Genomic DNA, 23,219 nt, shown 5'->3' with positions numbered 1-23,219 from the left:
ACAGAAGCCTCACCTTCTCCATGCCTCCTACACAGTTCTACATGTACATCATAAATGCAAACAGAACAGAATTAATTATACATGTTAAATGGTTTATTTTTGCTGTTCTCAGAATGTATCAAATTTCACTAAAAACAGTGACTTGAAGGTATTCATCATATAACAGCGGGGGAAAAAAACACAATCAAAATGATTGTGTTTAAAAAACCCATACAACATAACAAATCAGAATTCAGAACTCCTTAAAGTTAACTTACTTTCCATGACGGCCAAGGATGTCCTATGAACAGCTTACACTCTGTTGTGCTGTTATTACTTTCAACCCGCCACTTTCTGGAAGAAAACCTCCATCGTTTTCAAAAACATGTTACATACAATAAATGACTTCTTGCTCTCTACCACAAGTTTCCACAAGGCCAAATCTTGTCAGACCCATTTATAACTCTTGGATTTCTTGTAAGCCAATCCCGTCTTTTCGCATTTCCGCAACTTTCAGAATTAAAATGTTGAAGATCATTTACACAATCCTGGACTAGTAATATCTTCCCCTTCTTGCTCAATCATGTTCTACATTTCCTATCACACTGATACTGCTTACTATGAAGCAGACTTACACTACCTTTATGACTAGTACAATTATTTAATTCTCTACATCACTTTTAATCACAAAGCAATGTAAAACAGTAGACAGCATTGCAGACTTACATTCCCTCTACTCCATGTTTTGATTGGCTGCTTCAATTAGCTTATAAAAAGAAATAGTTTTTCTGAACTCATTCAAAGTGCACGTATTTCTCAATGACGTCCAGTGTTATGGTAAGAAGTTATGTCTCTGTACTACACTTATCCTCAAGGCCAAATAGTGTAGGAGCCATGAGAACTTCTTGAAATTCCTCAGAGCACATCCCGAGATTCTTTCCCTAAAATTTTGGTTTTAAAAACACCAGGTAAGAGTTTTTAAGGTCATATGGCAATTTTTTTTTGAAAATTAAAACAGAATCATTGCAGAATGACCAGCCATTTCTACACTTTAAATAAGCTGTATAATGTCCTGATGTTATTGAAGGACCATCATGATATATAATTGCTACAGTTACAAAAGTCCTTCCTGATATTGACAACTGTGAAGCCACAAAATTTTTAATTAAAGTTGTCAATTTTGTTCCATCAGGCCTACATCGTTGGAACATTAAAATGACATACTGGCCATATGTTCGTATAAATAATGTGGACATCATTTCAGATTTACATTGGCTACACTCCATGTTGTGATCAGCTGCTTTTACTAGCTTATTAAAAGAGACTGATTTACTGTCTGGCAAAGTTAAATATATAAATCTTTCTGAGTCTACACTAGTAGTACTTGATACCCTACAGTTCTCGCAGTCATGCTGCCATTGATAAGAAAGCCCAAACAGGTGATCTACATCTACACCTTCATCATGCAATACATCAAGCATATACATTAAAAACTCCTGACAATCTTGCTGACTATTTTGAGAGAATTGTGTTTGGCCTGAACATCTGTCTAACAGATTTCGAATTTCAGACACACTTTCTATGTTTGTTCTATCAGTGCTACATTTCTCTAACACAGAATTTAACAAACTGCAAAATCTTTGATCAGAATTGACCACAATCTCTTCTTTTACATTTTCTAGAGAAAACAAAACATTAACCACTACATTAGCATAGCAGTTGACACCAGAACTGTTTTCAAATTGAAAACCAACAACATCTTCAACAGAATCCTTTTTGTTTCTGCTTATAATTTCAGGTTCATCGACTTTTCGTCTTTTTGCTACAACCTCCCCAGTATTGGTTACATTTCTTCGTTTCCGGCCTACCACACGTTTCTCAAACAAAGGATACTGAGGCAAATGTGGCGCATACTCTCTTCTCAACCTATTGTATTCCTTAACACAATCTAGATCCGCACAAATGTTTGTGACATCACACTCAATCAAGTACAATCCCGATAAAGTCCTAACTCGTGACAATGCCACATATGCCATACCCTCCTTGAACACAGAACTGCCAATATTCACCAATGCACAGTCTACACTTAAACCTTGCGATTTATGGATTGTCACCGCATATGCCAAGCAAACAGGAAACTGCTTACGACGAACATATAAGTCTTTTACAAGCAAAAATCTAGCAGAACAACGAGCAATTAGCTGTACTTCCTCAATGCCATCAAATTTAATTTTTAAAAATTCAATTCCATCTCTATTTCTGTATTTCACAAAATCAACAACATTACCCATTGATCCATTTACCAGACCTCTTTCAACATGTAAATTCCTTCTTAAAATTATACGGCAGTTCAAGCACACATTCAGAGTCTTTTCAAAACCCGCAGTTTTAGATATACTCTTCTCTAATGAATCCAATTTTGTTTTCAGATTCTCAGACAAAATAATTGTTGATCCCATATGCTCCACTCTGTCAATAGCTTCCAGTTTCACAATCTCTTGCTTTTCTAAATGCAACATTTTGTTGTTGAATTTGGCACATTCTGCAAGAGTTGGCATCAAACATATTCCAGATTTTTTCTCAGTAACTTTCTGAAAAATATTCTCAGGCACAACATCTTCGTCTGGATATAAATTTGTCAGTAATCGTGCATGTAAAGCTTCTTTCCCATGCTCGGTCACTTTTCCAATTCTAACATCTTGTAGAATAGTCTTGTAAACTTCATCCTTTGCCTGACGCATATTTTCATGCAGTTCAGCATAATTGAAGTTTAACCATATATTGACGTTGCCAATGCTCCCTAAGCACTTCCTGGTATCTTCATGCGTGAGCATTTTGAACACAGGTTGCCCTTTCACTGGTGTCAGCTGCAGAAGATCTCCGAAAACAATGATGTGTTTGCCACCAAATAACACATCATACTCTGTTTTGAGAACTTCTTGCATTCTCAAATGCACAAAGGCAAGCATGACATTGGAAACCATGCTTACTTCGTCAATGATAAGAAGTTTCATTTTCCTCAAGACTCTTGAAACTTCAAAACAAGCATCTCCAGATAGCTTGTGATATTCTAATTTGTTGTCATGCTCCACTGGCAGCATCAGTAAACGATGTAAAGTAATCCCTTTAATGTTATGTGCTGCCAGTCCAGTTGGAGCGGTGACAACACAAGACAGCGATGACTCTGTCCTTTCCTGCAAATAACATGAAATTTCTTTAATAAGGAAACTTTTTCCAGTTCCCGCTTCTCCACTCACGTACAGTCGGACAGGCTTCAACGACGTACATGAGCACTCTTTCTTGTCATGACTTAATCCATGATCAATTTGCATGGTAAGTTCGTCATATATTTTCCTCTGCTCAACGTTGAGTTGTCTTTCCAACTCTTCTAAGTTAACCGCATCCTCCTGAGCATGTGCCATGGCTCTTTCCACTTCATTCATAGCAGTGGCAGCTTCATTTTCGATAAGAGGTCCTCCTAGTGGATCCTGACTCAATGAAGCAGAACTCTGACTGTCCTGAGAACTGTCTCTGGCAATCTCGGCTGCAATCGTTGCTTCCTGCTCAATTTCCACATTCAACATTTCTACATATTTGGGAAAAGCAGGACATTCTATGGTCTCCTTGGCAGCATTGAATGAGTCTTCATAACAAAGGAAATCTCCAAGCAGTTCCTCTTCTGCACGCCAAGGCTTAAAAAGTTGCAAAAGTGCTAAATAGAAAAACTCCTTTTTTTCAGGAGATTCGCCACTCAATTTTCGATGGTTTATCAAGTGGCATTTTCTTTGCTTGACCAGACATCCCTCACTTCCTATTACAGCATACACTCCTTTCTCAGTATCTTCTTTGATGTTCCTCTTGAATATGTAATTTTGCAGAACCTCATACAGACAAACATTCTCGAGGTGACTGCTTCGATTTGGATAATATGTATCCAACATGTTGCTCTTCAAAATGTCGGTACTGTTTGGCTCCTTTTCCGCCAAATACTCAATTTCCCGCACAGGTTTCAGAACTCGATTACGCGTTGCAGCAAGACCAACACTCGCCCAAACGATACTCCTGGACTTGGCATAGAGACTTGCTGAAGACAACCGGTCAGAACATTCGTAAGCTCCGATTTCTCGATGCGACAACATCTTCAGACTGAAACTGTACAACTTCTTGCTGAGGCTCTTTTCATGGGAAATGTCCTCCCACATATCCTTCAATTCTGTCTTCTCTTTTTTGGTGATGTAAGATGTCACATACCGAGCCACAGCCATACAGTTATCAGCCACAAACTGTATATCCATGTTAGCATTCCACATGGACAAAATCACCGGGTTGTAGTCGTTGATGTACTTAGACTCTTCGTTCCTCTTCAAATTGTATGTGTTTTTAGGTGATTTCTTCATCACATTATGTCGCAGCGAAGACATCAAACTGTTCACTCTTCCTTTAGAAATCACCGGTCGTGGAAAGCCGAAACAACATTTGGTGTAGAACTTGTCTTTGTTCCGGAATTTACGACAACAGTACTTTCCACATCGATGGCTTTGGAAACGTAGAACTTTTTCTCTTAGGCTTTTTTTCTCCTTTGCGTTTGGAACAGCACACGTAGAATACTGTTCTATGAAACTCATCACTGAGTCTTCTGCATCCGTTCCAAATTTAGGTGCATCCTTGATCCACAGCAACATATGTATATGAGGAGCACCTCTTGCTTGGTACTCCTTCCTCCAGAAGAAATCCAACACCTCTCCAAGAGGTGGATTCTTCTTATTCATGATGAAAGACATCATACCTTCAAATCTATGATTGAAGTACCTACATACATTGACTGGATCCAAAGAGCACAGTTCTCCGGGTGTCTTGAATTCGATGTTTTCTACGTTAGCATTTGCCTCTCGTAGAAATTCAAGTAAGTCTTCCCAGCCATACTCAGCACAGCTCAAAGTGAGGAACCATGTGGGAGTTCCTAAGTTCCTCAGCATACATTTTAAATCACCATGACGACGGTACCAGTACTCATTAGTACCACGCTGACACGCCATGAGATTAATCAGGTGAGAATCCAAAATACTGTCTTGGACATTGACTTTATCCATAAAGTCACTTGCCGAGATGTTTTGCATGTGTATACCACTTTTCAAGATGTGGTTCACTGCATATGACAGTCCAGACAGATCGCTTTCAAACAGGAGATGAAACAAATAAGGAATGCATTGTCGAAACCTAGGATCTCCTGCATACAATCGCAAAGTCCGGTATTCAGAAGCAGGAATTTGATGAGGTCGCTCATCATATCTTCCTCCCTGACCTGTTGGAAAAAGCTGTGGGAAACACCGAGCTTCCAAACTTTCCTCCCAAACACTAATGGGACTCCCTTTCGCTTGTTTCATTTGAAACAACTCAATAGCATTCCCCATGACTTCCTTGGAATGCAAAGGATGAACACTATAATGTTCATATATTTCTTCACTAGTACAGGGTTCTACTTTCTCAATTTGACCAGCACACAAATCGCTATCCTCTTCCTCACTTACTTCCTCTTCTGCAACATATACATTTTTATAGTATTTATTATATTTTTTCAAATACAATGTTGCCCTTTTGACTTTCCTAACATCTACTAAATCTTGCCATATTTTCTTATTCTTTGTCGGAACCCCATTAACTAAGATAACAAGAGGTTCCTCTTCCACTTTTTCTACTCCAATTGTGTTAATGTTTTTCTTCAAATCTAGAGGCAAATAAACAACTCTTCCCTTTAATCCTCTCTGTAAATCTGATGGAGGCAATTTCCCTGTCTTTGGCTCCATTCTTACAATAGCCTGAAAGGGATGGATACTTTGAATCAAAATAGATTCATAAGTATTTAAATCCTTCAATTCAGAAGGAATCTCAACCAATTCCAGATTATTATGAACTGCTCTAGCAGGCATCTGGTTTTGATTTAATTTGTTACAACAATAAGTACACACACGTTGATCCAATCCCAAATCAAAACAATTTTCTACCATCAAGTATGTTGTAAAATCCTTCCATTCACTATTATTTTCCCTTTCACTTTTTCCATATAAATCCACTAACTTAGTCTGATTCTTATAATAAGTGCGTCGACAACACACACAAGTGAAATTTGGCCTCTCACTTGATTTCACCTCAAACGTCGCAATTTCCCTCTGGAAATTATCTGTACTGGAAACCTGTACACTATCTTCCACATTACTCTCTTCTTCTTGGTCAATTTCAACATTCTCCTCTTTACTTCCAAAGTAACAAAACTCAATTTCTTCACATATATTCTTCACATCTATTTCAGAACCATGCAAAAGAGCAGCGCATAATTGTTTAAGCATAATTGCTGGACTCTTAGCATAATACAACATTCTAACTAATTTCCTCACTTTATTATGATGCACTGCTAGCATCCTGAAATGATGAAAAACACTCTGGCATACTCTCCTGGAAAGACAAGCCAGTGAATGACCATGCAAACCTATCACTTCTCTCACTCTGCAAGGATCTAATTCTTGCAACAACTTCATTTTCTGCTTCAAACTTTTCTTATTAAATGACCGTATAAAATCACAAAGCAAATTGATGGAATCCTGTCGTACACTGCAAATACTACTACACTTCCAGGTGTACACAGGACCCTTAGGACGTCTCCCTAAAACCTCATTACCTAACACCTCTTCTATCTCTGTTCTCACAACTTTTTCTTTTTCAACTGGACAACCATCTTTCACTTCATAAGCTCGACCACTGGTGTCAACTGCATGCACCAAATCATTATCCTGGAAATAACTCTCCTCATTAAAAAATGCCTCAGAGCTTGAACTATGCATCCATTCTCCAGAAAAAACTTCACAAAAATTACTACGATTAACTATTCTCTTCCATCTACTATTTCTTTTGAAATCATAAATTGCCTTGTTTAGCTTCCTAATTCTATTGATTGTCAAAATAAATAACTTACGTTTAATTTCAAATGGCTGATCAATAACTTTCTCAACTATTTTTTTTCTCTTATAAAAAACCACTTTCTGTTGACCTTTCTTAATATTTTTTAACAAATTCCCAATTATCCTGTTGCGGAACATTCGTTTACGAATGTCCCTAAACTGTTGTTTCCTTCTACTTTCATGCATAGAGTTATCTCTTACTCTAGCAGTAACATTTCTCATTGGCCTTTCCTTACCATTTGAATTGTTTCTCCTTTTCTGGACTGAAACATTTTCTGTAGTAATATTTTTTTTACTACACATATTTCTTATGACTGTTTTTGGACTCTTACCCGGTGCTTTCTTGGTGACTTGACAAATCTTTTTGTTAGAGGACTGCTGCATTATTCCATGGTCCTGCTGTCTTTGACGTTTTGCAGCCTTTCTCACTCTTTCTTTGCTTGGCATCCTAAAATCTTGAAATAATCTGCAGTTGAATCTGTGGTAAAATATAATAAAAAATGTTATTAACCACTATTACCCAACAGTAAATTAATAACAGTCATCAAAAACTTAACACACTACTTAAGTATATAATATACTAAAGCCTATCTCCAATTTTTCACTGAACAAGACTCATCTCTTCTTAACCTTGGATAAACCTCACCTACTCTGTGTCCCCTGCACATAATTAAATGTAAAGGGGCAGATTTATATTAACTAGCACATCCCCAGGGATGCACCAGTTAACGTGCACCGCTGCTCTGCCACCCACGGTGTGCCGCATTTACAATCAGATAGCACAAAGCTACATCAAAACCCTGCGCCTGCTTGAAGCAGGCATAGATCTTGACGCAGGTAGGCTGAAAGCTAAAGCAACAACTAAGTGTCGTGTGCAGAAGTTACAAAAAAGGAAAAATGGCGTTTAAACCAGTAATGAGCCCATGCTAACTTAACACAGAGTAAAAATATCCAGGATCTACATCAGTTTGGGGTTCACGAACCTGGCAGGTACAAGGCACTGAGGCTTTCCACCGTGCATGTCTCATCCCAAATCATATGTTGTTTGTGAATGAAACAATTTCCCAGACCAAATGCTTTGGATTGGCTACTTCTAAAAAATTAAACACCCCTACTATCCCGGAGTTAGAGGAATATGATGGTTGGAGTAATTTTACTCGTTGTCCATTAAAGATTTACAGGCCCTACTCCGTAATTCTTCCTTTAACATTTCCAGTATAAATCCAAAAGGTTGACTGCTTTGGCAACGTGCCTTATCCACGGTTTAATAACGCTGCCTTTTGCTTTATATAAGTTTTCAAATTGTATGAAATATATACCAATAGGTCGCTATTAACCTTTAGGTAGTGGTTTTCTTCATGAGGTCTGGTCGCTTCCATACACATACAGATTTTCAAAGATGATCAAGAAGTTTATCTGAATGGAGAGGAATGCACTGAGACGCCAGATCATTCACTAATGTGTAGGCACATACAGTTACACGGTTCATGCAACAAACACCGACCAAATATGGCTTGCGTGTTGCAAGGCACACCAGTTCCTGCTATCATCCCCACGTTCAAGTTCTTGGAAAATGGTAGTTATTTGATGCTCAATAATGAAGATTGTTCTGGGTTAATTAAAAGTATTCATTTTATCGTAACAGTAAATGAACGGGTTATTTGCTGCAGAAATGTTCTATTTCCTCCCACACATGAACATAGGGAGTTTTCAATCTGGCCACAAATACCAACCTTGGGAGCACATTTCAACGGCATGACAAGAATAAGAGCTCTTTTGTCTCAGAGAGAGGTGGCCTTGACTTCGGCCCGTGAAACTTTCGTGCTTCACATAGCGAACACCCGTACAGAGGTGCAGACCCTTTTAAATACAGATTCGCCTTTCCATTTCAGCAAGATGGTTCGGACTATCTCTAACGCGTCCTCCACAAAGGGCCTGGCGCACTTTTTTAAAGTTGTTACCAGTGGTCTCGTGACTTCATTTGAGAAAATCTTTGGAGTCATCCCTGCTTTCTTTCATTCTATTTTTTCCACTCTGCTTCGTGGATTCCCATTTTTACTTGCATTACCAGCGGACGCTCTTGTGCTTTTTTACATTTTTAAATATGGATGTCCCTCCTGTGCAAGCTCCCGCCCTGCAGCTGCTGACACTGTTCCGCAATCGCATGCTAGAATATTATGGCACAATGCCGTTGGCGATATTAAGCACGGCATATGGATTATCTTTTCGATTCTCCTACTTCACCTGTGTCCAGCCTGTATTTCACTGCCTGACCTGTGATTTCGATTGGGCCATTGATTTGTGTCTCTGCGGACCGGTTTCTCCTGACGTCGACTTTAATCAGCTGATGACTCCTATCATTACTCACGAGTTGGTTTGTCCTGGCGAAAGGATTATGGCTGTGGCATTGATGCATGGACTAATTGGTCCCTGGAATTTACTGGCGGCAACACAGTCTTTCTTGGAACAGAGCTTTCTTGAAAACCCACCGAGCTGTCCTCTGATGTTGATAGAGGATCCGGTGCTGGGAGAACACGTATGTTCTTTTCCGCTTTTAAATTGGATGGCTGAACTCTTTTCGGATGAAGACGGTGACTTCCTATTGGAGGCTGTTGCAGCTTATTTTGCATACACAGTTATGTCATAGACCTTTTTCATGTTTGATATGCTGAGTACTAGCATTTCATTGACAATTCATTGACTTATTTGTCAAGTTTTTATTATTTAGCTTGCCTATTGGCTTAAGACTCGATAAAGTACTTGGCTGTTTTATTTTTCTTTAGCATTACATTTTCCTAGTTTTTAATGTTTTACCTTGCGGACCGTCCACATATAAACTTGCAATCTGCTCTCATGAGATGGCACTTCTATTATCTTATTCAGTTCGTTTCCGGATCATGGGGAGGTGTCATCTAGGTCCTGGATATCTTTACACCGTGTTAAGTTAGCATGGACTCATTACCGGTTTAAACGCCATTTTTTCCTTTTTTGCAACTTCTGCACACGACACTTAGTTGTTGCTTTAGCTTTCAACCTACTAGTTCATCGTGATTTACATGACAATAATATGTTATTGCTCTACTATCTGCTTTACTTGTTAAACTATATCTGTACAGCGAGTGCTGAAGTTTCAAGAACAACACGATACAGAATTGTTATGAGGTCTGATCTCCACGACTTCATACTCATAACATAAGTGCAGCTTCTGCCAATTCTGGGCATGAGGCGGGTTTTATATTGCTTTGCCGAACACACATACACAACACTTGATGCGGTTCACATGAAGAGAGAGCTGGTGTATGCTGATGTGATTCCTTCAAATCTAAGACACTAAAGTATCGGCACGCCCTAAACCAACACAAAGAGACCTTCTTAGCAAATAATATATTATGTGTATTAGGGAGGGTGAGATATAAGCAGCCGCGGGCCGTGGAGGGAGTTACGGTGGGGCAGGGAGGCGGGGAGGGGGAGGGGCAGGGTGGAGCCCTCTCCACCCTGCCCCTCTCCCTCCCCACCTCCCTGCCCCACCGTAACTCCCTCCACGGCCCGCGGCTGCTTATAAGTGTTGCTAACTCTTATTCATTTACAGCATGTTAACATACTGTCACCATTCGCTTTTTATGTACTACTAACTATGCTGGTAATTTTGCTACTGATAATATGTGTACTTGTATAATCTAAGATACTACGCCTGAGAAGACGGCATTAGTAAATAAACATTTCAAATACACATGTGTTCTTCTTAACTCCATGTTCTCGTTTCTAAGAAATATATAACGACCGACTGTTCATGAGTTCCACGTATCCTGAGGTACTATAAGTTCATATTCTGGATTGTCTAAACATTGAGAGTTTGTTATATCCAATGTGACACTGTACCTAGCTTGCTAAGGGGTTTTGATTACTAAGGTGAGTTTTGGGACACCCTAATTCGCCGAGGTTCCAATCCTCTGTCCACAGTTCTGTCTGAGAACAGAAACCCTGCGACAGGGGCACCCCTGAGCCTTGCTGGAGCTTCATCACACTTGCGATACAACTCCAGCAATGCGCCACCTTTACGGCACAGATACGTCACGCATCTGTGCTGTTTTTGCCCCATGATGCGCCGCATTGTAAATGCAGCACACCATAGGTGACGGAACAGCGGCACAGAATGACTAACACATCCCTGGTGATGCGCCAGTCATCATAAATCTATCCCTATGCTTCTTATCTTGTTAGAAATGAACCGCCATATGTATCATCAAAGTTTTTTGCATTTCCTAAATAGCGAACTTTAAGGAATAAATAGCGATTCTTTACCATTCCTAGTTTGCGATGACCTATTTGCTAATTACAAATTACCCATTCATTTCCATGCAGCAGGAGGCCCATAGGAATGAAGGTGCAATTTGCGATTAGCAATTACCTCATCGCAAATTACGAATTTTTCCGAGGGTGCAGGGGTGTCTCAAGAACACCCTGCTGCACCCCTGAAAAAGAAATTTGGGGGCATATGGCGCACATAAATTTTGAAAACATTCCTTTACCTCAAAAACGATTTTCAACTCATAATTTGAAAACACTGCACATGGGGAAATGACTTAAAATGTCCTTAAGACACATAAAAGCGTTTTTTGATTGCCTTTGCAGCATGTTTCAGTCACCTTTAACATGCCTATGTAACGCAAACATTCAAAATCTAAATTTGCCATGCACAGGTGGGAGCATATTTACAAGCAATTTGCTCCACAGACAAACTTCTTACATTGAAATGGGAAAAATAACATCAGAGACTCTCAATTACCTTATAAAGAAGCAGACACCATTATGTCCTTCTCATCAATATTAAAACCATTGCTTTTTCTCAAAAACGATTTACAAGTCATAATTTGAAAACACTCCACAGCTCCTATGCACATAAAAGCCCTGTCAGTACTAATACTTCACATTTTCTCCAATTACAATTTCTCAAAGAAACAAAATCTATTTGTAAAACACTTGAGACAAAGCAACATTTGAAAAACACAACTTTCTTCATAATTTTCTCCTTAAAGCACACTATTTTCTATCTAAATTAAAGAAATCTTTTCTCACCTTAGCAAATACTTTGAGTTTCAAAACAGTCTCAGAAACACACCAATTTGTCTTCAGCAGAGCAAAAGGTATGCACTCCAGAGTCTGCAGCTATCAAAAGCACAGAAATGCTGTAATTCCTCACACATATCTCTCATGTCACCCAATCAAAACTCTTCCCTCACTTTTTTTCAAATGAAAACCCTTCCCCCCTCTGCCATTTCATGCCTTTTCTGCATAGCAACCACCTCTTGCAAGACCTCTGGTGTTTGCAAGTTCACACAACAATGTTGCAATTGAACTCTGAACTCTCAGTGCACCTGCATATCCAGAGCATTCTTTCATTTAATGATTTTTTCTTCGCCACTCAAAATACATCTTTCAACGAACTCATCCATGCACACTAACTTTCTGTTTTCAGCAATCAAAATCCACCAATCACTCTTACTGCTTCATTAACACAGAAACTCCTCAGTTTTTTTCATTTTACACTCTCATTTTTTCAACTGCCATTTCATTGCCACACTTCATCTGACTGCAGGAGAACCTTCTCTCGCCATGTTTTCTGTCTGGATTGTTGGACATAGTTATATCTATTGGGCTCAAAGGTACGCTGAAAACAGGAATTTACCTAACCTCAATTTACAAGATGTGGAAATTAAGTGGTTTGGCCACAGAGGATTAAAATGTCACCAATTGATACCATTGGTGAAAACCTTTATGCATTTGCCAAAACCTGACCTGTTAATTGTGCACTGTGGAGGTAATGATTTGGGCACTTTGACTGGGGTAGGTCTGGAAATGCTTTTAAAGGACACCTTTGAGCAATTGATGGCACTTTTTCCTCAGACTGCCTTGGTATATTCAAATATATGCCAAAGACAGAAATGGAGGTGGTCGAACCAATTTTGTCCACAAATTGAGAAATCGAGGAAGCATGTAAACAAATCTGTTTCAGCTTACATGAGAGACCATGGAATGGGCTCCCTGTACAACAATAACTTGCGTTACTACATGCAAGATATCTACAGAGGAGATGGAGTTCACTTCTCAGATGAGGGCAACAGAATTTTCACTCTGAATTTAAGACTGTGCATTGGTACCTACTTATAAGTACCTAAATGTACCATAAACCCAAAAGCTCTTCTTAGAGCTACCCTACATCTGATCACTCACAATTATTATTTTACTCTAACTTTTTTCACTAATTTTCAAGAAAGTACGCTCCCCAGAACGCTTCCCGGTTCGCGAACCGGGCGCACTCCACGCAAAAAAACTAAAAAAAGGGTATATTTTTTTTTTGCCCTGCGAGACCCTTTCAAAGCCTCCACATCAAACCTAGGGGGTCAGGGACGATCTACTATGCCCCCTTATGGTCATTTGCCCCTTCGCTTTGGCCTCCTCTTGTCTCTCGATCCTACCGAGAGACAAGATGGCGGCCGCTACGGACTGTTTGGAATGTTTACAGACGCCGAAGAACCAATCAGCTTCGCAAACCTCCGTAACGCGAAAAGTACGCGAAGCGGAGCGCTGTTACAGATATATATATTTTTTTGAACGTTAATTTCTCAAAATCCACTGGAGCACATATATTGAGACTTAGCAAAGGCACATCGGGCTACCAGTCCCTACAATTTTGCCAAGTTTCGTGCAAATCCATTCAGCCGTTTGATTATTATTATTTTATATTTTTTTGCCCCGCGGGGCCCTTTTAAAACCTCCACATCAAACCTAGGGGGTCAGCGACAATCTACTATGCCCCCTTATGATCATTTGCCCCTTCGCTTTGGCCTCCTCTTGTCTCTCGATCCTACTGAGAGACAAGATGGCGGCCGCTACGGACTGTTTGGAATGTTTACAGACGCCGGAGAACCAATCAGCTTCGCTTCACAAAGCTCCGTTGCGCGAAAAGTACGCGTACTGGAGCGCTGCCCGGTCCGCTGTTACAGATATATATCTTTTTTTAAACATTAATTTCTCAAAATCCACTGGAGCACATATATTGAGACCTACAAAAGGCACATCGGGCTACCAGTCCCTACAATTTTGCCAAGTTTCGTGCAAATCCATTCAGCCGTTCGGGCTAAAAGTGAGGCCAACCGCCCTATGGAAATTAACATGGGAAAAACGTGTTTTGGGACCCCCCTTTTTTCTCGGCCCCCCCTTGACGAACCCCCCCAAAGTTTTCAGGGGCTGCTCAGAAACAAAATGTGCCATTTTCCTGAAAATTTCAGCCAATTCCGTCCACAAACGCCAAAGTTATTAGACATAGAATTTTCAAAAATCTAATAGAGAAAAAATCCTAACTATATATACCTACTGGCGACCGCCAGTAGGTAATATATATATATATATATTCACTGAAAAAACCATAGGTTATAGACCATATATAGTTAGGAATTAGCATTTAGAAAACCTTGAAAATTCACTCAAAAAACCATGGGTTATAGACCATATATAGTTAGGAATTAGCATTTACAAAACCTTATTTTACTCACACAAAACCATTGAAATTCCATATATAGTTAGTTGCACTAACTATATATCGCGCACCCGCAATCCACTGCTGATGATGTCACATATTACATCATTCATGACATGGTGGAGTAGTGTGGCTCACTGGTTAGAGGCGGCAGACCCGGGAGCAGAAGTCGGCCCGAGACCAGGGTTCAATTCCCGACGCGGCAGGGTCGTGGACTTGGGTCAGCGGACTCGATAATTCTCGCTTCGGTGCTTACTCTAATCAGGGGTTCCACTCAGCAACTCTGGGCATTAGCTTGCCTAATCTCCACAACGGCCCCATCAATTCCGGGGATGCCTGGCCCCACCTTGGGGACTCCCAGCAGAGACCATCCCACAGGGAAAGCCAGGACGGGTTCCCCAGAGTTATACAGCGCCAGGAAACCTACGGACGGGTAGCAGTGTGCTTTACAAGCTCAAATACATTTACATGGTCAGTGACATCACTGATGACATCACTGATGACATCTCAAATGACATCACCCCCGCGCCGCACGGCCACCAGCTGCTGCGTGTGCCCCCTCGCTGTGCCTAGCTGCCTCGCTGCCGACTGACCCTGCTGCCGTCCGTTTGGTTTTCTTTTGCCAATCGCTTGTGCCTGTTTTTACTTTCTAATCTCTCTCCCGTGTTAAGCTTGTTTTGTCAATCACTTGTGCTTGTCTGCATCTCTTAGGCTTTTTCCCCCATGTTAAACTTGTTTTGTCAATCACTTACTTATGCTTGTCTGCATCTCTTAGGCTTTTTCCCCCGTGTTAAACTTGTTTTGTCAATCACTTGTGCTGGTCTGCATCTCTTAGGCTTTTTCCCCCGTGTTAAACTTGTTTTGTCAATCACTTGTGCTGGTCTGCATCTCTTAGGCTTTTTTCCCCGTGTTTAGCTTGTTTTGTCAATCTTTTGTGCTTGTCCATATTTCCTAGTCTTCTTCCCGTGTTAGCGCGATTTGTTTACCATCTGTAATCACTGCCCGCTCAGTTTCCCGCCTCCCTCGCCGCCCCCGCTTCCCGCCACTACCGCCGACCCCGCCCCTTTTTTCCTGCTGTTCCCTCCCCGCTCCCGCCTCCCAGCTGCTCCGCCCACCCGCGCACTTCGCCTTATATGGCGACGGTGCGAACGCGCAGCGTTGACGCGCAGCGGGCGCGCCGATTGTGCGCCGAAGGCGCGCCAAAGGTAAGCCCGTCTGCGCCCGTCCGCGCCTGGACCGCGCCCAGGGCCAGGACCCCTGGCCCCCACCGACGGAAGCCGACCCGACGAACCTACAACGCCGCCGCTCTCATCGCACTCAACACCGGCCGCATCCCAGGATGTCATCGAGCCGCCCCGAAGTACACCCACGGACCCTTCAGCTGCCACGCCTGCAAGTTCAGCTGCATCCGGACACACCCTGCACCAGCACTCACCAAACCGAACACCAGCAGCAGCCACCTCAAGTGCATCCTGCTCAACACCCGCTCCATCCACAGACACGCCGTAGAACTCTGGAACCTCCTCGACACCACCGCCCCGGACGTTGCCTTCCTCACCGAGACCTGGATGAACGCCTCCTCAGCCCCAGACATCGCCATCGCCATCCCGGAGGGCTACAAGATCATCCGGAGGGACCGCACCGCCAACCAGACGGGAGGAGGCATCGCCATCATCCACAGAGACACCATCCGCATCACGACCAACACCGACGACACCCTAACCACCGCCGAACACCTGCACTTCCAGATCCACACCAACCCGAGGACCACCCTCAGAGGCACCCTGATCTACCGACCCCCGGGGCCACGCACACGATTCAGCGAGGACATCGCCGACTTCGTCAGTCCGCATGCCCTCCCCTCCGCCGACTACATCCTCCTGGGGGACCTCAACTTCCACCTGGAGAACAACAACGACCGCAACACCACCAGCCTGATCGACAACCTCGCCAACCTCGGACTCAAGCAACTGGTGACCACCCCCACCCACCTCGCCGGACACACGCTCGACGCCGTCTTTTCGTCCAGCAACGACGTCACCTTCAGCCACGCAACAGGACTCCACTGGACGGACCACAGCTGCGTCCACTTCACCTTCAACAGATCGGCGATCCACCACCACCAACAACAGGCTGCCCGTAGAAGCTGGAACAAGATCACAGCCGACCAGCTCACCGCTTCCCTGAGCCAGCACCCTCCCGCCAGCTCAGCGAACCCCAACCTGGCCGCCGACAACTTCACGAAGTGGATCAGCAACTGCGCGGACGAACTCGCCCCACTGAGAACCCCACCCAGCAGACCCTGCAGCAGAAAAACACCATGGTTCACCGACGAACTAAAGAGCTCCAAGAAGAACTGCCGAGCCCTCGAGAAAGCCTGGAGAAGGGAGCCTACCACGGACAACATGACCACCCTCAAGCTCGCCACCCGGAAACACCACCAACTGATCCGCGCCACCAAGAAAAATACATACAAGGATCGGCTGGACAACAACGCACACAACTGCAAGGAACTCTTCAACATCGTGAAAGAGCTCTCCAACCCCAGCGCTGGAAGCAATGACATCACCCCGTCGCAAGACCTCTGCAACTCCCTCGCCTCCTACTTCCACAACAAGATCGCAGACATACACAACAGCTTCAGCAACCAACCAACGCAAGCCACAACCGCAACAACGCCACCCACCACCACCCTCCGCACCTGGACTCCAATCAACACAGAAGACACCATCCGCACAATGAACTGCATCCACTCCGGATCTCCGACTGACCCCTGCCCTCACCACGTCTTCAACAAGGCCGACGCTGTCATCGCACCCCACCTGCGGGACATCATCAACACTTCCTTCGACACCGCCACCTTCCCTGAGAGCTGGAAGCACGCCAAACTCAGCGCTCTTCTCAAGAAACCCACAGCAGACCCCACCGACCTCAAGAACTACCGCCCCATCTCGCTCCTCCCGTTCCCGGCCAAAGTCATCGAGAAGACCGTCAACAAACAGCTGGCAGCCTTCCTCGAGACGAACGGATCCCTCGACCCCTCACAGTCGGGCTTCCGGGCGAACCACAGCACCGAGACCGCCCTCATCGCTGCCACCGATGACATACGAACTCTGATGGACAACGGAGAAACAGCGGCCCTCATCCTCCTAGACCTCTCCGTGGCCTTCGACACTGTCTGCCACCGCACACTAATACAGCGCCTTGGCAACATCGGAATTCAGGACAAGGCACTGGAATGGATCATCTCCTTCCTCGACGGAAGAACACAGAGAGTCGCCTACCACCGTACAAGTCAGAGGCCACCGAAGTCATCTGCGGCGTCCCTCAAGGATCCTCACTGAGCCCCACCCTCTTCAACGTCTACATGAGCCCCCTCGCGGCCATCGTACGCCATCACAACCTCAACATAATCTCCTACGCCGACGACACCCAGCTGATCCTCTCCCTGACCAACGACCCCGCCACCGCCAGAGCCAACCTGCACGAAGGGATGAGAGAGGTAGCCGAATGGATGACGACCAGCCGCCTGAAACTGAACTCGGACAAGACGGAGGTCCTCATCCTGGGCGCATCGCCCTCCGCCTGGGACGACTCCTGGTGGCCCTCCGCCCTGGGCACCGCACCCAAACCAACGGACCACGCACGTAACCTGGGCTTCATCCTGGACTCCTCCCTCTCCATGACCAGACAAGTAAACGCCGTCTCCTCGTCTTGCTTCAACATCCTGCGCATGCTACGCAAGATCTTCCGCTGGATCCCCACCGGCACAAGGAAGACGGTCACCCAGGCCCTCGTCACCAGCCGACTGGACTACGGCAACGCCCTCTACGCCGGAACCACTGCCAAACTCCAGAAGAGACTCCAGCGGATTCAGAACGCCTCGGCCAGGCTCATCCTCGACATCCCCCGACGCAGCCACATCTCCGGACACCTGAGAGATCTGCATTGGCTCCCGGTCAACAGGAGAATCACCTTCCGTCTCCTCACCCACGCACACAAAGCCCTACACGACCAAGGCCCGAGCTACCTCAACAACCGGATCAACTTCTACACTCCCAAGCGCCTCCTCAGATCAACCAGCCACGCCCTCGCCGCCGTCCCCCGCATCCGAAGAACGACAACAGGAGGAAGATCCTTCTCCTACCTGGCCGCCAAGACCTGGAACTCACTCCCGACCGACCTACGCCTGACCCAAGACCACCTCTCCTTCAGGAAGAAGCTCAAGACCTGGCTGTTCGAGCAGTAACGGCACCCCCCCCCCCCAACCCAGCGCCTTGAGACCCTACGGGTGAGTAGTGCGCTCTACAAATGTCATGATTGATTGATTGATTGATTGATGACATCTCAAATGACATCACTGATGACATCATCCAGTGACTGTGTGTTTCTGTAAAGTTTAAATATGTTTTACATATTGAAGAATGAGTAGATGTAGAAGTGTCTGGATGAAGGATTTAGTAGGTGCGTGACTGACTGTATGAGTGAGTGATTAAATGTGTCTCACTGAATGCATGGGTTAGTGACTAAACTGTCTTAATTTGTGCATCATTATGTCTGTTGTTCTGTAAACTGCTGCATGTGTTGATCAGTAGCTATATGAGTAACTATATGGGTTATTGATTGATTGTCCAAGTATTTGTATGGGAGACTGGGTGTGTGTGTGGCTGGCTGGGAGATGTGTGACTCTGTGCAGATCAATGTGTTCTTGTATCAATGATTGTATAAGAGAGTAAGTATGTGTTAGTATATGTTTGAAAATGTAAGGTACTCTATGTTTAACTGTATAGATTAGAAAATGGAAGTGTGATTGATTCTTTACAGGACTGACTAGGTGTGTGAGTAACTCCATGGATGAGTGGCAGAGTGTGAGTGTCTGTATAGGTGTATGAGTGCATATGATAGTGTTGTAAAGATGAGTGATTGTATGTATGAATGATTGTATGGGTGAATGAGTGAATGTGTGTGTAGACGTAGGAATCAGTGAGTGCGTATGTAGTAACTAGTATTGGTGTGTCAATGGTTTAAAAAATTATATTCTGTATTTAACACTGGGTGTAACAGAGGTTATATTAAAGTGTGAGGAGATGCATTGTATTGTCACATGAATGATATCATCAGTGATGTGACCATTGATGTCAAATGAGATGTCATCAGTGATGTCATTTGAGATGTCATCAGTGGTGTCATCAGTGATGTCATTTGAGATGTTATCAGTGATGTCATTTGAGATGTCATCAGTGATGTCATCAGTGATGTCATTTGAGATGTCATCAGTGATGTTATCAGTGATGTCATTTGAGATGTCATCAGTGATGTCATCAGTGATGTCATTTGAGATGTCATCAGTGATGTCATCAGTAATGTCATTTGAGATGTCATCAGTGATGTCATCAGTGATGTCATTTGAGATGTCATCAGTGATGTCATCAGTGATGTCACTGACCATGTCATGAATGATGTAATATGTGACATCATCAGCAGTGGATTGCGGGTGCGCGATATATAGTTAGTGCAATTAACTATATATGGAATTTCAATGGTTTTGTGTGAGTAAAATAAGGTTTTGTAAATGCTAATTCCTAACTATATATGGTCTATAACCCATGGTTTTTTCAGTGAATTTTCAAGGTTTTGTAAATGCTAATTCCTAACTATATATGGTCTATAACCTATGGTTTTTTCAGTGAATTTCAATGTTTTTTTATTAGCAAATATCAAAAGCTTTAAAATGTCAAGTACGTGGTAGGTAAAAACATTTTCGTGTTTATGCACGCTGATGTGCTTTGTACGCTGCCCCCCCCTCTTTTCTTTTAGGAGTATTCTCTCTTTGCAGATAGTGAAGGGTAGGTAACGCAGGCCTTTGCCCCCGTTGTAATCCGTCGTGCCTGCTTCCCTCTCCATTTGATTGATTGTTATCCAAGCATTTACTGTTTTGGAATTGCTTCTCTTTGGTTCATTCTCTATTTACAAACAAGCACAGAGTCGCAATACTCTGTTTAGTCTTTGCAGATAGTGAAAAATCATTAGAAAAAACAAAAGGAATCAAGCAAAATCAGTAGGCCACTAATGGGATCTCTTTTTGACCTCGCTAAAATAGAAACATTAGGAACAACCCCTCATGAGAAATATGAAACTAGTGAGAGGAACCGAGCTCGACGCCATGATGGCTGCAAGACAGCTCGGCTCCGCCGCCCACCCCGCCCAAAATAACGACAAACCCTATGCAAATATTATAAATATACACAACACACCAGCAAAGTAACAGGGTAAAACGTTTTATTAAATAACTATTTACATGGCAGCCTGCTGCAACATCGATCCAAATACATGCTGCCGTTCCCGGGATTTCTCCCCGACTACTCTGCGGCCTACGAGATGGAGAGGCCGGGGCGTTGACTAGGCGGGGCCTCCGGCCGCAACCACAGCGCCAACGATCGCTGCTGACGGAGGGGAGCCTTGCCGGTGAGACCACTGATCTGAAGAACCGCTGCCTGCGGTGCCTCCCTGAGCCGCTTGACGTAGGCCCCCGAGGGGCGGTGTGGTGGCGCGGACTCGGAGGGGGCGCTTGGCTCCTGCCCCCTCCCCAAGTCTTGTTGCCCTGGTGTGGCTTGAGATCGCCCCCGACATAGGCGGCCGGCTCCCGGGGTCCGGCGGAACTTTTTGCCTTTTGGTGACTCTTCCATTCTGGACCTTGTCCCACAATCCGTTTGACCTGAAGACACGTCCTGTGGTGCCCTGGTCCGACCATCACATATACCTGCGCCAGGAGACGGTGTGGGGTGCACTGGAAGGGAGAGGCGGTGCGAACGAGCCTCCCCCACCTCCCCAGGTGGAGGTTTCACAGCTGCACCCCAGCGCTTCACTCGACGTAGGCGGCCGGCTCCCGGGGTCCGGCGGAACTTTTAGCCTTTTGGTGACTCTTCCATTCTGGACCTTGTCCCACAATCCGTTTGACCTGAAGACACGTCCTGCGGTGACCTGGTCCGACCATCACATATACCTGCGCCAGGAGACGGCGTGGGGTGCACTGGAAGGGAGAGGCGGCGCGAACGAGCCTCCCCCACCTCCCCAGGTGGAGGTTTCTCAGCTGCACCCCAGCGCTTCACTCGGCAGCTGAGTTACGCCCATTCTTACGGCACAGTGCCTCGCTCGGCCAGCTGAGTTGCGCCTGCCCTTGCTATTACAGCGTCTCACCCGCCTGACAAGGCGGGGCCTCCGGCCGCAACCACAGCGCCAACGATCGCTGCTGACGGAGGGGAGCCTTGCCGGTGAGACCACTGATCTGAAGAACCGCTGCCTGCGGTGCCTCCCTGAGCCGCTTGACGGAGGCCCCCGAGGGGCGGTGTGGTGGCGCGGACTGGGAGGGGGCGCTTGGCTCCTGCCCCCTCCCCAAGTCTTGTTGCCCTGGTGTGGCCAGAGACCGCCCCCGACATAGGCGGCCGGCTCCCGGGGTCCGGCGGAACTTTTTGCCTTTTGGTGACTCTTCATTCTGGACCTTGTCCCACAATCCGTTTGACCTGAAGACACGTCTTGCGGTGCCCTCGCAATGCGGCCTGGTCCCTGAATGTGTGCAGGGGGACGGTATTGATTGGATCAAGATGGCGGCTTCACACAAAGCTGACTCAAGTGTTGCTGCTGATGCTATGCAGACAAAAACTGGTTTTCAGTTTGTACATTCTTCAGGATTTTTCCATCCAAGGCTGGTTGAGAGTTTGTAGAACGATGGCTTCAGATTTTCAACATACTACTCTTCAACATTCTTCATAAATGTAACAATGTGAGACTCACTAGGAGAACGGCCGTTTATCTTTCCTTTCAAAATGCTGCCAACAATATTTTCTGAATGGAAGACACCATCTTGTAGCATAGAGGGCTGCGTCAAGGGTGGTATTGCCCAGAATGTCTTGTTTTCTAGTTCTCATTATGACGAAGCCAGAACTGCCGAAAGGGATTCTGGTCCTGCCGCTACTTATTGGAGACATTGAACTATACTCTGGACCTGCCTGGCCTCGACCAAAATGGCGCCAGTATGGGAGCGACTTGCAACTCCTTATGACGTTCTAGTTACTTAGCCTTGACGTTATGGGGGATGTATGCGGTCTTTGTGCACATGGCGGGCGGGGAAGGGTACTGACTGGGAATACGGACAACCCTATTGATGTCGATTTTTCATTATTGATTATTGTATTAATAAAGCTTCGAAGTAATGTTACCCATGATACTCGCCCATGGTGTGCGTATGGACGATTTTATTGTAACTGATCCTGTTATACTTTCAATTAAAAAATCAACCTTCACTGATTCTGCAACCGTTTGTCACGTTTAGTTTTTTCAATTAAATGGCTCGCTTGTTACATACTCCTATACCCCTGGCTTTTGAAAGACACCATCTTGTAGAATAAATGGCTGCGTCAAGGGTGGTATTGCCCAGAATGTCTTGTTTTCTAGTGCTCGTAATGACGAAGCCAGAACTGCCAAAAGGGATTCTGCTCCTGCCGCTACTTATTGGAGACATTGAACTATACTCTGGACCTGCCTGGCCTCGACCAAAATGGCGCCAGTATGGGAGCGACTTGCAACTCCTTATGATGTTCTAGTTACTTAGCCTTGACGTTATGGGGGATGTATGCGGTCTTTGTGCACATGGCGGGCGGGGAAGGGTACTGACTGGGAATACGGACAACCCTATTGATGTCGATTTTTCATTATAGATTATTGTATTAATAAAGCTAGAGATAAGTCAAGTA

This window comes from Lissotriton helveticus, chromosome 7 (assembly GCF_964261635.1).
Source record: "Lissotriton helveticus chromosome 7, aLisHel1.1, whole genome shotgun sequence".
NCBI lineage: Eukaryota > Metazoa > Chordata > Amphibia > Caudata > Salamandridae > Lissotriton > Lissotriton helveticus.
This window is presented reverse-complemented; position numbering follows the sequence as displayed.